Source organism: Sturnira hondurensis, unplaced genomic scaffold, assembly GCF_014824575.4.
Source record: "Sturnira hondurensis isolate 20B ecotype Veracruz unplaced genomic scaffold, ASM1482457v3 Scaffold0008640, whole genome shotgun sequence".
Classification (NCBI taxonomy): domain Eukaryota; kingdom Metazoa; phylum Chordata; class Mammalia; order Chiroptera; family Phyllostomidae; genus Sturnira; species Sturnira hondurensis.
The window spans coordinates 6,174,210-6,189,196 of record NW_028081271.1 but is presented as its reverse complement, the minus strand read 5'-3'; the positions used below and the strand labels follow the sequence as shown (position 1 = coordinate 6,189,196).

The following is a 14,987-nucleotide window of genomic DNA, read 5'->3' as shown; positions in this document are numbered from 1 at the left end:
CATGAGCAGCCTTCTTTAAAACGCATTCTGTTACAGAGCCCAGAAACGTGTACGGAGCAGTGAGCACTTATGAATTATCCGTTGAGCACTGAGCGGTCTTCGTGTATTATTTAAGATTTCTGTCTTGAAGCCATTTTCAGCCAAGGGAGGGGGCTGTCACTCATGTAGACACACTTCAAAAGGACTCTGATTCGATCTACATTTGCAGCCCTTTCTATTCCAAATTGCTGAGTGCCAGAAATGTTCTGCTCACTACACAAAATAGTTTGTGATCTACTTATATAAAAAAATTTTTTTGAAGTACCAAAAAGTGCTTTCTCTCCCAGTAAGTTAGAGCTTACCTTAAAAAGTAGAGTTAATTTTACCAGTGCTTTTTTTGATTTTAGAATTTCAACCCCATTTTTATTCAGCTTTCATTAGTCTGGGCTAAATTACAATTTTTCTTCTTTAATCTGACAAATTAGGTTATTTAATTTTTTATCTGTTCCTTTGACCTTGGGCCTTTTCCCAACTTCATTATGCTTTTTTTTTTGAAGTGCAGAAGTTACCTCTTGGAGAGAAAAGATATAAATTGCTGGAGACTAAATTAGTATTAAAATAGAATGAATTTTGTGAAGTTACCTCTGTTTTGCTTTCTTGCCTGAAAGAACCCAATTTTATGCCTGTTAAGTCGGCATAAATATGATGATACCCCTTTTACTCAATATTGCTCTCTTAGGAAAAAAATTATGTGTGTGTATATATATGTTTTCCAAAATCAGTACAGAGCTAATGATTAAGTAAAATAAATTTGGTTTTAGTTGCAAATAAACAAGAAAAATCTTGAGACTTCATAAAACCTGTCATGAGAAATGCCCCCATAAAGTACATATATATTTAAACAATGATTTACAATCCTTTAACTTATGGTCCAAAATGCAATTCCTTATCTTTTCATAGAATCACGTGTGCTGATGATATGTCTTAAGTGGAAGTTTAAAATTATTTGAGAGACATGGGTAGCAAGATGGTATTACTAGTTATTGCTGTAAGACATATTTTTTCTGTGCAAATTGTAGGTTACAAGCTCTGTGTGCAGATGAAGTAGAAAAGAGCCTGAAGCAAATTTAAGTGTAGAGAGATAAACATTAGGTTTTTGATGCGTTGTTACTCTACGCGATGCCAGCTTAGTAATGTCTTCATGAAACTCAAGTACAGGCCAAGTACAGAGTCAGAGGGCTATAGGGGTTACCAATGGCACAAGCCAAGGCTCACTGTCAGACCCCCCTCAAAAGCATCCTACACCCCAGCCTGCTGCTTGCTCCCCCCGTTATTTGGGATACTCCTTTGGAAAGAAATTGAAGATAACCTGTTAGAATGCAAGTGTGCTATTGTAATAAGGCAATACCTCAGCACTCACCTTAACAAAACTCAAGGAAATTAAATGTAAGATAGGAAATCAGCCATATATGCATGTAAATAATGAGGGCTGGTATCAAGAAAGAAGTAACTTTTTCATTATCCTTAAGAAAGGTACACTTAAGAGAGGTAGTTATTCTATCCCATTCACAGAATTGAAAATTGAGTTCCTGAGCAGTCGTGTTGATTCCAAATTTCACTGAACTTCATCAGCACTGTTTGGAGTTAGTATCCAGAATCAGAGTCCAGAGTCTGACCATGACTGTCTAGTTCCACACGGGCAGACAATAGTGGCAAACACTGGCTTTCAGTAGAACACAGGGCAATATTTAATGATGCGCTGCTGCCATATAATAACACTGAGCCATCAGCAAATAATAATGATTATAGATTCTATTGACCAAGTGAGAAAGCACTGACTCGCTCCACTCTTGCCCTATTGCCTCCAACAGCAGAGTTTCCGGCAGCTGCCTAAGGGGTGAAGTCCTTAAAGTTGACTACCTCTTCTCATTTCCTAAAGGAACAAAACTGATTTCAGCAATTCGTCATACTCATCCCTTCCCCTAACTAGCCTGTGTGGGGCCCCTGGATAACAGTGAGGAGGCGGAACCCCTCCATAGACCCTGCCCCGTGACTGGATTTCCTGCCTCTGAGTCACATTCTCCTGATAACGGTCCTAGGTCTTCTGAGTTTACATTCTTACGGTGGGAAAGAGAAAACATGTAAGATGGGAGATGGCAAGAAGTGCACCGAAGGAGAAAAAACTCTTAAGGCTAAAGGAAATATGGAAGAGGACATTTTCTATAGGATGGTTAGGAGCGGCCTCTGATAGGTGGTCTCTGAGCATGGGTCATTTGAGAAAGTAAAAGGAGAGAGCTGGCGAAGTGTAGGAAGGAGACGTGTTCCTGCAGAGAAAAAACTCGGGGATCCTCTGGGCTGGGCACATGAAAAAAGCAGTGAGGGTCAGGGAGCCCTGCATAGGGGGAGCAGAAAAAGAGGGTGAAAGCAATGAAGCCAGAGACAGAGTGAGGGCTCAGGGCATGGCGGACCCTGGTGAGGATGGCAGGTGGGAGGGCGCTGAAGAGTTTTGAACAGGAGACTATGGGGTCTCGCTCAGATTTTGGAGACATCATTCTGGGGAACATTAGAATGCAGGTTGTAGACACAGATGCAAGAAGACCAATCATAAGGCTACTGAAATATTTCAGTTAGTCTAAGGCACAGGTGGCAGACACAAGGCCTGCAGGCCGAATCTGACCCTCTACCTTGTTTTGTCTGACCCGGCACCTTGTTTCTACCCGGCGGCAGCACTGAGCTCTTACTTAACTGTTAAGGAGTAGTTACATTTATACAGTCCGAAAGTTACATTCAGCCCTTTGAAGGCAACTGCAAGGCTGAGGTGGCCCTGGTGAAAGTGAGTTTGACACCCCTGGTCTAAAGTGTGAGTGGTATTGAAGAAGGTGATGGAAAGTGTTTGCATTCTGGGTTTATTTTGTAGGAAGAAAGAGTAGGCTTTGCTCATAAGTGAGAGGAAGGGTTGTAGGAGGAAATATAAGTCAAACACCATGTCACTGGCTTTGGTCTGGGCAACCGAAATGGTGACGCTGTTGACAGAGAAATGGGGTGTCATGGGAGGAAAGGCTGGATGGTGGGGTGGGGTGAAGGGTCAGGATGATGTGCCTCGTGGGCACCCAAGTGGACCCCGGGAACAGGCAGCTGAAATTCCCAGTCCGACATTCTGCTCTGTCCCTGAGAACTCATTTGGACGATGCTGGACAGCAAGAGACCATGTGAACTAAAACATCGATTAGACCCATATATTCCTACCAAATACTCCAGTTGAACTTGAGAAACAAAATATCCATACAAACAAGTCGTCTAGATCTCTTCCACAATTCTATCTTACTGACTTGTAGAGGCATTAAATCGGTTTTAAAATAATCCCAAACAGCTGATTCGTAATATACTTGCTATGTTTTGGACATATTTATTTGCCATTTGCTAATAGAGTGGTGACTCAGCTTTGCGCCTCTTAAAGCCCATCAGTGTTTGCGGGAAGAGCCTGGTTCCTCTAAGATACGTCAGGTAGCAAGGGCTCTGGGCAGCTCCACCGCCAGCCTCCCGCTCGCCTCCCGCGCAGTGTGGGCAGCAGACTGGGGAATGCTCACTTTGTCATTAGCAGTCACTGCTAATACACAACTGATGTATCAGTTTCCATAACTGGTATGACAGGGTATCTTACACACTAAACAAAGTCAAAAACAAAAAACACTGAAAACTAACAACGTGCAAATATACACGTAATGAAAATACACATGCAAAAGAACTCAAGTGGTCGTTATGGGGAAAACGCATTTACTCCATCTTGAAAGTTTAGGGTGAATGGAGATATAGTGTAAAACATAGGAACTCAGACACTGTATCAGCAATAGAAAAATTCCCCTCTGCTTACTTAACGAAAAATGACATCGGTAATAAGTTGGGACACTGTGTCATTTGGCCCCTAACATGATGTTATTGGGTGTCCCAGGATGAGAAACAGTAAGACGTTCACAGCCACCTGGCCTCGGGACTGGGGCAGCACCCTGCATCTGTAGGGTTAGGCTTCCGAGTCTCTGGGTTAGGGACAGTTTTGTGAAAGCAAAGCCAAGATGACAATGGTGACTTTCAGTCCTAGCAGCAAGAATTGCAGCATGCCAGAATTAACACAAGTTAGAGGTCTAGTTCCCTTAACTCCACAGATGAGGTCACTGAGGCCAAAAGCTTTAGGTGACTTAGTCTCTCCCCTCAAGGCACTAATACTATGGTGACAAAGGCGGTATATATAAGGAGTTAAATAAAATGGCAGTCCCGGCAGGAAGCAGCAAGAGTTGATGTTCATGGTCAAATGAAGGGCACATGCACTAAGGCTGCAGAAATTTGCAAAGATGTAGGTGATGGGGCCAGCCCGGGGAGATGGGAAGAGCTTCTGGAACCAAACTTTGAAAAGCAGGTATGTGCAGTTTTGATAAGGGAAACAGGATTTGGGAGACATCAAAGGTATTAGAGGGAGCGTGAAGGTTTATGATAGGAAGCAGGAGGTCATTTCCCTGCTGAGTCACATAGATACATTCTTTTGAATGTAGGTATATGGCCAGGCTATAATTTACTTATTTTCATTTCATTTACAAAGTAACAAAACTGCATCACAAACAGCTGGAATATTGGAGAAGTCACCGATAATTACTCCTACCTTATTACAAACAATCAGTCTTTCTCTGAAATCTGCCATTTGGTTCCAACAATGCATAAGCTCCTGTATTGTAAATTTAGTTTCCTTTATGAGAAAAAAGAAAGCTGGAGAGATCTTTGGCTCATAATAAGAAAGGAATTGAAATTGCTGACAAACAAAAGCAGAGGAATTTAAGTTTATACATAGTCAGCCCTGACTTTTAAATGTTGATATATAATATATTAAAAAATCTACAAGAAGAAATAAAAGAGAGAAAGCAACATTCATACGCAGGTAGAGATAGATACAAATATCGCTGAAGTTTGGAAATCCTGACATACTGTTCTAATACACATTTTAAAATATAATATATGAAAACCATGATAAAGGCAATATTAAACTGTTTTGAAAGTATTGTCGTTGCATCTTTGAAAGATGCTCATTTTGAAAATACTTCCATTGTAGGGCCTCTCCCCCTTGCTTTAACAATGTGAAGGTTGTCGTCAGCAGGACTGGGAAAGCACCAGGGCAGGAGGAAGGGGCAGAGGGCCGCAGGCATCTCAGCCAGTGGAAAGAACAGGGAGGTAACTCCAGAGAGAACTCAAAATAGCCAGTTAATCTTTTGCCAAATATATATGAAGTAATTTACTTTTTATAAGGTTCATTCGGTGGAAGAAACTGATTTCAGTTTTGAAAGTTTCTGGGATTATAACTAAGCCGTGACTCACCCGTCCATTGGCTCACTCTTCCTCTGGAGACTACACCTTCATAATCAGGATGAACGAGAAATCAGTGGAGCCACAACGGGCGGTGCTCGAAAAGTAAACAAGTGCCGTCTGCACTTCCTGTCTTTGTATTTCGCGTGCATCTATGACAACATACTTTCTTGGCCGAATGCACTTATTATTTCGTGCACTATATATAAATTTTAGGGCTGGCATGCTCTAAGTGTGTGCCACGACCTCCGTACGTTCTTGAGGGCGCTGCTCTGCAGACTGATGAGTGTTCTTATTCTTCAGCCGGGAGCTTCTCCTCCTCGGGGAAGTGAGAATCCATGTCACCTCAGCCTTCAGTTCTATGTCTGATTGTGTGGGAGCTGCCTCTGTGCAAAGGCGGAGCAGTCTGAGCCCCTAGACCTGGAACAGAGATGGGCCCAGGACAGCCTATGGTGGTGCTCTAGACCCACACACTCCGAGATGTCGTGGGGAAGGGCATCAGCAGGCTGCCACCCTGTCATACGAGTGTACCTTTCACACCCAAAACACTGGTCACTCATTGAAACAGATTTGCAAAGAGCTTCGTTCCCATACGAAGTATGTTTGAGGGTCGTTATAATAACACTAACGAACATTTTCAGTATTGCTCACTCCAGGGTGAACTAAACCTTGACTGATCCAAATCACAGCAGTCCTATGCTCAAATTTTGGTCAATAACCAAGTCATCTATTATAAACTCTTGTAATCCTTCAGGTTCTTAGATCTGAGAAAGACATGATAGCACAGTGTTTAAGAGCCCAAACTCTAAAGCCGCGTTGCCTGGGTTCCCAAACTTGACCATGGTAGTTAATAGTTGCGTGGCTTTGGGCATATTTCTTAGCTTCTCTGGGTTTTCATTATTTTTAATCAGTAAAATCCCAATAGCAGTTACTTTGTTTGATCGTCGTGAGGATCAAATGTATTAATATATACATAAATACTATCAGAACAGTTCTGGGCACATAGGAAGTGCTTAAGTAAGAGCTATTATTTAAGTTCTCTGGCAAGCAGTTAATCGACAGGCATAGCTATAAGAAACTTGTACATAAATATTCATGGCAGTACTGTTCGAAATAGCAAAAATCTAGAAGCAATCTGAATGTCCATGAGTAAGAAAGTGGATGCACAAACTATATTATATTCATACAATAGGACATTATACAGGAGGCAAAATGAATACTATAGAAAGAGGCAACAATATGCATGAATCTTAGCAGTATAATTATATCCAGCATGATGGCATCATTATAAAGAACAAACAACCAAAATAAAATAAACCTACCTGTAGAAGATTATATATTTATATTTTTTCAGTGAAACCACATAGAAAGAAAAACAAGAGAATGACCCACACAGATTTAGAATGATAGTTACTGCAGGTGTGGAGGGGAAGGGTGGCGTAATGGCTAAGGCCATCTGGGTAGATATAATTTCTTATCGAAGTCTACCTTTTGTTCTAGATGGTGGGTGTGTAGGTGTTTAATGATAAGGAAAAAGGGAAGGAAGAAGTAGGTGGACCGATGATAAAACTTTGTCGTGAACCAATGATTATAATTTATCAGGTGGTGTATACTTGAGACATACCCCCCAAAATAACAAGTCATTGTTCACTGTTTTATTCAAGTCCACTAATGTTATATCACAAGTAATGAAGAAGAAAGAGTCCAAACATTGCTTGTCTGCATTGGGTTGACCTAATAATATTGGTTGGAATACAGAGTCCTAAGATACATGTAAACACCTTATATACTGAACATTTTTCTAAAATAAATATTGTTATTAGTCTTCTCCTCTTGGAAAAACAAAATGACAGGCCATGTCGGTGTTTAGGGTTCAGACAGCAAAGATGTTTTGTTTCAAATGTATGAAAGAACTCAGTAGTTTCCTACCGGTTAAATCACTATGGCAAGTATAACATACTTATGACTACTATCAATATTCAGAGATCACAAATAACTTCTTAAATACACTCCGCACTTCAGTCAACACCGTCCTGCTGATGTCCAAAATTGCAACTCAGCAAACCTCAACTTTTGCTAGTGACTTTCAGGAACGAGCGTGGATTTGTTAGCCTGGTCCCTCTAACTCCTTCAGAGAGCCATCAAGGGAGGTACACGTATGTTGGAAGGTGTAGGGACACCATTGCTTTCAAGTAAGAAGAACTTAGAAAGGTCCCAGATAAACTAGGGAAGCCAGGGCAGGGACCTGCAAGCTCCTTTGCTTGGCTCTCTCTAGGTGACGAACTGCTTTGTGATGGCAGTCATTCTCTCAAGCCTATAAATGAGGACACCTTCATTCTATAACCATTTACTGAGCAAATACTACCTACCAGATATTGGTAGGAGCTAAAGGAGAGATAAAAAAAAAAAAAAAAAAAACCACAGAAAAAATACCATTGGTAGTGTCTGAGTGTAGAATATATAATATTAAGTTTCAAATTCCTTGGTAGTAAATACGCCCAGTATATAGATCACACATCTCAGAGAACGTATTCCTAGGAGGTTTTAATACGACAAAGAGAGGACTGGGTAATAAATCAGACCAAGAGTGATAACAGTTTCTCTCTGAGGCTTTAACATCTGACAGCCTGTGGGTGGTCCTGTGCTGAACGAGGAAGATGAAAACATCCACACACAAGCTCCCTGGGAGACAGTGGGGCGGGGAAGCAGACTCCATGACTGTGTGTGCTGCTTGTCCTCCTACCTAAGCACCATGAGATTATCCACTTAGTGTCCATCATTGTCCTGGGGACATGAAGCAATGGCATTAGTCCCTGCAGCACTGTTAACTGTCCTGCGCTCCCCTCTCCCGACTCTTTGGCGCATTTGGCCGCCATAAAAATCCAGAGAACCAGAAAGGCTTATCCTCTGGTCCCCAAATCTTTTGGACAAATTAACTCTGGGACCTAAATAGAGGCATATTGTATCTCCCAGAACTCAATATCTCTTGTTTTGAAGAAACACAGAGTTGATAGACAGGGAAATGTCCAGGGTAAACCCCAGGTTCTGCTTATACAATGCCTGGCTCTCAAAAATGTTGATTAATAAGCTAAATAATGAATGAATGATGCCATTCTCTGGGGCAGGGAACACTGGGAAAATGGAGTGAGGTTTGGGGAGAAGGGAAAATCAGGGACCCAGAATAAATTGGAAAAGAAACATGAACTATATTTGGATTACAGCTCATACATACCAACTTAGAAATTGGTATAATTCGATGAGGGTCCAAGCTGCTCTATACTTTTGATAATATTAGGTTCTTAAGCAACATGCTAGCATAAATACTTAAACTATATAAAATAAGCCTTTTGAAACATTTACTGCATGTAAATTAATGTCATATGCACAAATAATTTTTCTATGTTCATTAAAATACCAACCCAAAGGATCTATTTTTGTCATTATTGCCTTGACCCAGAGTCCATCTGTATTTTCCAATGGAAAATAAATTCTTTCATCCCAAACATTCCATAACTCATACTTCTCCCTAATTTGTCTCTCTGAAATCATTTTAAATTAACGATACATTTCTCTCACAGTTGTCTGGCAAACAACCACATATATGGAGTCAGAATGCATGTTTAGTAAACATCCTAATGCCGAAACTGCTGAAAAGGGGAACAGGCTGACCTAAAGTTTGGCGGTCATGTTAGGGGGCATCGACCACATGGAAAACCAGGAGATGTCACAGTACTCCCCAGGCTATAACACGACTGAGTCAACCGGCAAGAAATGCAATGAAAATACTGGCTTGGAACACAACGGGCTTAGATCTTTTAGCCTTTTGTCTCCTCACAGGCCAATAGCCTCTCCTCTTTGAAATACGAGACACGTGTTCAGAATGCCAAACTACATCCCCAACCTGTCTGCTTTGAAGGTCTTCTCTACTGCCAACTCTGATAGGAATAAAACAATCAATAATCTTTGTCACCCCCAATGTCCCCACCACCGCCCATGACGAAAACGCTTTTAAAAAGGTGATGATAATTTTTTGACCCAAATCTACTTCTATGCAAGTTGTTGGGGTGTAGATTTATAAAATGGCTATGATTCCAGGCAAGTGAAATCCTAAACGCATCATGTCTGTTAAGGGCCCTTGAGATAATATGGGAAGACGGGCTGTATAAAGGAAGTTCTTTAGGTCCTATTTCTGGATTTAGTAAACTGGGCAGCTGAGAGGGAAGGCAGCTTCGGATGACGGCTCAGACTTGGGTCCTTACACACCACGTCATTCTGATGCTATTAGAAATAGGATTCCTCAAAAGTGTCTTGCTTCTGAATTTTAATATGCAAATGAGTCATTAAAATATGGACTTCCAGTAGCATCTGCTTGATACCAATATACTCCAATCATATTTAAAGCTTGGTAAATATTATTCAACTAAATAAAAGAAGGGTTTAATGTAGGCAAATGCCAGATCTTAAAAGGACAAGGATGAAAGGAAGACAGTGGATAGAGATAAAGGGAGAGGGAAGACAAGTAAGATTTAACCACATACGTTTAAATGTACCAACATCTTCAAAGGTGTTTCCACCATTTCTAGGTTTAGCCTCCACATTAAATAAGCAAGGGTATTACGAAACAACCAAATCTTTGTTCAAGTAAGTTTCCCTAGTTCTCCACCGCATCATTTCAGTATAAATGTGTATATTGTTTTCTTTGCCTATTTTTGGTGTACTGAGTGAAAGTTTTAGCTTTAAATAGTGGCCGGGTATGAGGACTATATTAGGTATAAAAAACAAAGAATGCTGGGAATATGCGAGTGGCCAAGAACTAGAAACGAGGTCACTGGGGTTGGCATGTTGCTGAACCAAAGGGCAACACGTACCACCCAGTGGTTTGCTGGATAATCTGAAAGCCTTACAGCACTTTGTTCTGATGAGAGTTGTAAATCGGATTGTCAAAAACAGCACAGACCAAACATACGGTGACGAAGACGATTTGGCTTTGGGTGGTGGGCACGCAACGCAAGGCACAGATCATGTATCATAGAAATACACACTTGGAACCTGCGTAATCTTATTAACTAATGTCACCCTAATAAGTTTAATAAAAAGAAAAAACAGTAAAAAAAACAACATAGAGAAGGTCACATTTGGATATCACGTTTCTTAAATTCAGGTACATCTTAAGGGAATATTGAAACTTCCGGTTGCTACAGTTATCCATCTGTCTTCCTGTCAACGCAAAGCATAAATTTGGATTATTTAAGAGAATCAACCCTAAAAGCCACTGGGATTAATTCCCTGAAATGAAAGAAAATCAGGGTACATGTCAGTAAGTTTTCTTATTGCTGCCGACACCCACCTGGTGCTCAGGCTGGCCTTCCCACCAAACACAGTGGCCTCACCTAGGCTCCCTTCAGCAAGCAGGGACAGCCTCCCAAGCCCAGTCAGGAAGTCACATCCATGCCAAGCTAGTTCATGGTCAAACACAAAAGAGGACATTCTTAAATTGAGTCAATGTGGCCCCAACAAGGCTGCAAAAGTGGGACCATAATGTTCCTTGACTTATACAACCACAGTTCAGTTACTCCCTGATTTAATTATATTTTAATCACACTGAGCTCACAGTCCACTACAGTCCCCAGACTTATTAGAGACGAGGTTGTGAGAAATCAGTCTTTTCAACCTGATCACAAAATGGTTTGGTTTCACCAAGCCACGAACTTCTTATTTATCCCTGCTGAAGTTTAACTCAGCCTGTCAATATAATCTGTCTTTCTGCTTATTACCTCTTCCTCTCTAGTATGCGTGCCTTCTGTAGAGTTGATAAGCACGCCACCCTTTTTTCCCCCAAAATAAAAGTGTTGAAGACACACAGCCAGCAAAAGGCACTCCTGAAAACTTTTCATTCATCTGTGATCCCCTCTCACACTTTCCCACCTGGGACATAGAGACGGCAGGAAGAATTTTGCCACAGTCCTTCTGCCTCCTTGGCTAAACTTAGTCCTACGTATTTTTGATGCAATTGTAAGTGGGACTATTCTCTTCATTTCTCTTTCTGATACTTCATTATTTGTATATAGAAAGGCAACTGATTTTTCCATATGTTGTATGCTGCAACTTTACTGAATGTATGAGTTTTAACAGTTCTTTGATGGAGTCTTAGGGAGTACTATACACAATATTAGGTCATCTGCAAATAGAGACAGTTTTACTTCTTCCAAATTAGGAAGGAAGAAGTAAATGGTTCTTTTGAATGATCAGAGATAATGCTGCTCCAAGTTGAAATGAATGGTCCTCTGCAGGATGGTGCAAAGAGAGGAAGAAGTTTCACTTAGCAAACTAAACAGGAACGGCTGGTAGCAGGAGGTCATCACTCTGCGATTTGTCTCACGATTCTTTACGTGACAGTTTATAGACATCTCTTTCCTCTGGCTATCACCTTGAGTTATAAGCTGCCAAAGGTAATGAAAGCGTTTTTAAAAGACTAATTGTCACAACCTTTAAGTGTCACAGTCCTTTAGATTCAGTAGCAGTGACTTAGCTGGGCTAGGAGGGGAGTGTTTGATTCAGTTATTTCTTTAGTCCGTCTTCTCCGTTCCCTGCAACATCGGAAGGGGGAGCCTCGGCCCAAGGAAGGCTCTGTTACAAAAGCAAGAAAACCGCCTGGAAAGCAGGATGCCCTTTTGATCCCATTATGTTGCCAAGTTGGGGGCAGGGAAATTAGAAGATGGGGAAAGATACACAAATTTACCTAATAAACCCATAAAATAATGTCCCGTGCATTTGCTGGATTGGAGATGGCTTGGTGCAGCGGGGAGGGGATAGCCTGGATCCTGCTGCTGCTGCTCCCGCTGAGGAAGATGACAGTGACACTGGTGTCGGGCACTTCGCTGGCTGGGTATGGCAGAAGTGAGGTTGGAACGCAAGTCTGCCCGACTGTAAGGCCTCTCCTTCCAGCGCTATGCAGTTCGCCTATAGCGCAGGTCCCTGCATTCCGGTTCCTCACACGTCTCTGATGATGCGCCTGCCCCACCAGACCTCCGTTCGGTGTCCGATTTATTTTCATTAGGGATCCATTTGGGTGTTGATGTACGTAATAGAAGCCAGTGGAATTTTTCTAGTACTGTACTGTCGGGTTACACAGAAGACTTTGTCTTTGAAAAGGTGTGTTTGTACATATTTAGGTGTAACCTATCATCATCCTAAGTATGACAATATAAAAATGAAGGGTACCAAAGGAAAGTACTAGAGTGACAAGAAATCTCAAGACCATTTAATGTATAAGGACGTCAGCATTCTTTCACGCTGACTTCCTTAGTTAAAGAAGAGAGTGATTTGTGATTTAAATATAGTTAAATAAGAGAGTGATTCACAGACTCAGGGGCTTTGGAACAGCGTCAGAAAGAAATTTACCTACCACGTGATGACCACTTACTTCTAACCAGTATAAGCTTTATGGAAAATCTGTATTTTCACTAGCTTGCATTTCTATCGACTCAAAAGGAAAATTGCTAGTTTCCTAGAAAAACGTATGCTCTTCTTCAGGAAATTTATTCAGGCACTGAGAAATTTGGTATTTTTAAAAAGAATACTTTGTATATTCTTGTGAAAATAATCAATGGCCTCATGTGCTTTGGGTCTTCACTATTTATGGTGATTTCTGTTTTTTTTTAAAGAAATCACCATATTCAGCAGCATCTTCAAATGATGCGGAATATGTTCAGACCCCAGCATCCACGCATAAAGGCTGTGGATCATTTCGCTCCTGAATACTAAGGCCCCACCTTCAGGCCTCACGAGCCCAGGCATGGTGGAGGAGTTTGAAGTTCTCATGGTGAGGCCCCCACAGTTGGCTGTGACGATTGGTAACCCCCAGTCAGGGTGGAGGCGTCTCAGCGTTGGCATCATACACTGGCTGTAAATTAAGAGTAACCAATCATGGCAGGGGTTGAGGTGGGTTCTTAGGTTTCCAAACTCAGGGACTCTAAAGGACAAAATAAACCACTGGGCGTATTTCTGTGCATATTTCAAAGGAGCAATTTTGACATAGTAATAAAAAAGATAAATAAAAATAAAAGCCATCAACCTAAACTAAGTCATGTAACTATAATTTAAAAATGAAATCACTGGGCACTTATGAATACTTCTAATCCTACTATAGTCAGAAAGAGAGAGAGAAAGAGAAATGTACTGTCCACTCAGGGTAGTTTGTCCAGAAAGAGCGGTTCACATGACCCCATTTTAAATAAATTCAGGTTCAATCTGGTGCATAACCTTAATATGCATCGTTTTTTACTTCTTGTATTTAAAATACATCTCTAAAAAGTCATACATCCCTCAATGTTTCCTTACCATTTAGATGGTGTGTCCCTTATTCTGAACACTGTATGAGCTATGAATAGATTGATTTCAAAATAGCCCTAGCCATTATTGGATTAACATTATTCCATGAAAAACCTCTTGGGCAACTTCTCACATGAACCAGGCTGAAACTTAGTCCTATATAGATTTTTAGATACCCTTGGTGTTTCTAAATTCAAGTCTACAAAAATAAAATGACACACAGTTCTTGGCTGAAATTGAGGAAAGGATTTGCCTCTGTGCCCCTTCAGAAGGAGCTGCCTGAAAATCAAAAGAATTCGAGCAGAATGACAAGATTATGGGCACCAAGTCACATTGGTGCCTACGCGAGAACAATCAAACACCTTAGGGCCCTCGTTCAGAAGTTCCATTAGCCAGTCTACTGCTGAATACATGTTGAGAATCACAGGCTGCTCCGATCCATAGAGGAAAATGGGGTGTCTGCTAACAGAAAGAAACTCCGGCAGAACCAAAAAACTGCAGACACAAACTGATGTGGGTTCCCGTCCATGATCAACCAACACAGATGGGATATGCATCTTCAGCCACATGCATATTGGGAACGATGCTGCTCTGACCCGAACAAGAAGCCAATCCACCGCCGCACACAAAGTAGGATACCTACAAAGTTTCCTTCTGCATAAAACTCGGGCGAGGGCTGAATTTAAGTAAATGCAGCTCCACAACCCCTGTCGACAGTTATTTTGACACGAATGCAGAGTTTTTGTTCTGGGTTTATCTGCTGAGGTCCAAGGCAGTCTGCATTGTGTTATTGTCAGTTTTCACAGTCTTGGCCCTGGTTCAATTCCAATTTAAGGACATAATTGAAATACGGTCTCTTCTGGTAGCATGCAAACACTCTAGGAATTTGATGCTTTCCAGAATAATCTGGGCTTGTTATATAAGTATAATCAAAAGCACTTTTTCAGAACAGAACAAAAGAGATTAGACTCGCTTCAGTTTAAATTGTCTCAAGAGAGTTCTCAGCTGTGGATTTGCTAATGGCTTTAGTACAAATAATGGGAAATAGAATCATGCATTTTTATTAGTCACCCAAGAAGCTTTTTGGTTTCGGGTTCTTCTGCAGGGCTCAATTACCGTGGCTCTTCTTTCAACAACTTGGAAAATGTCTTGCCTGATTAGGAAGTTAGTCATTTCACATTTTGACATCTACAACAACGTGAAGTCTAAAAACCCCACAAATTATATTTCTAAGTAACAGGATCCATCGCTCTAAAGATGAAAGCTCAAGGATTTGTGGCGCCGGTCTTTGTTCCCGCTAATCCTATTTTACTTTTCGAGTGTGAGACATT

The 14,987-nt window shown here is 41.1% G+C and overlaps 1 protein-coding gene across 16 annotated transcripts in view; it reads left to right on the top strand.

The window, feature by feature from the left end:
• Window positions 1–14,987, top strand: part of SORBS2 (sorbin and SH3 domain containing 2) — a 184,609-nt gene that overhangs the window by 81,226 nt on the left and 88,396 nt on the right. The gene's annotated exons all lie outside the window — the stretch shown is intronic.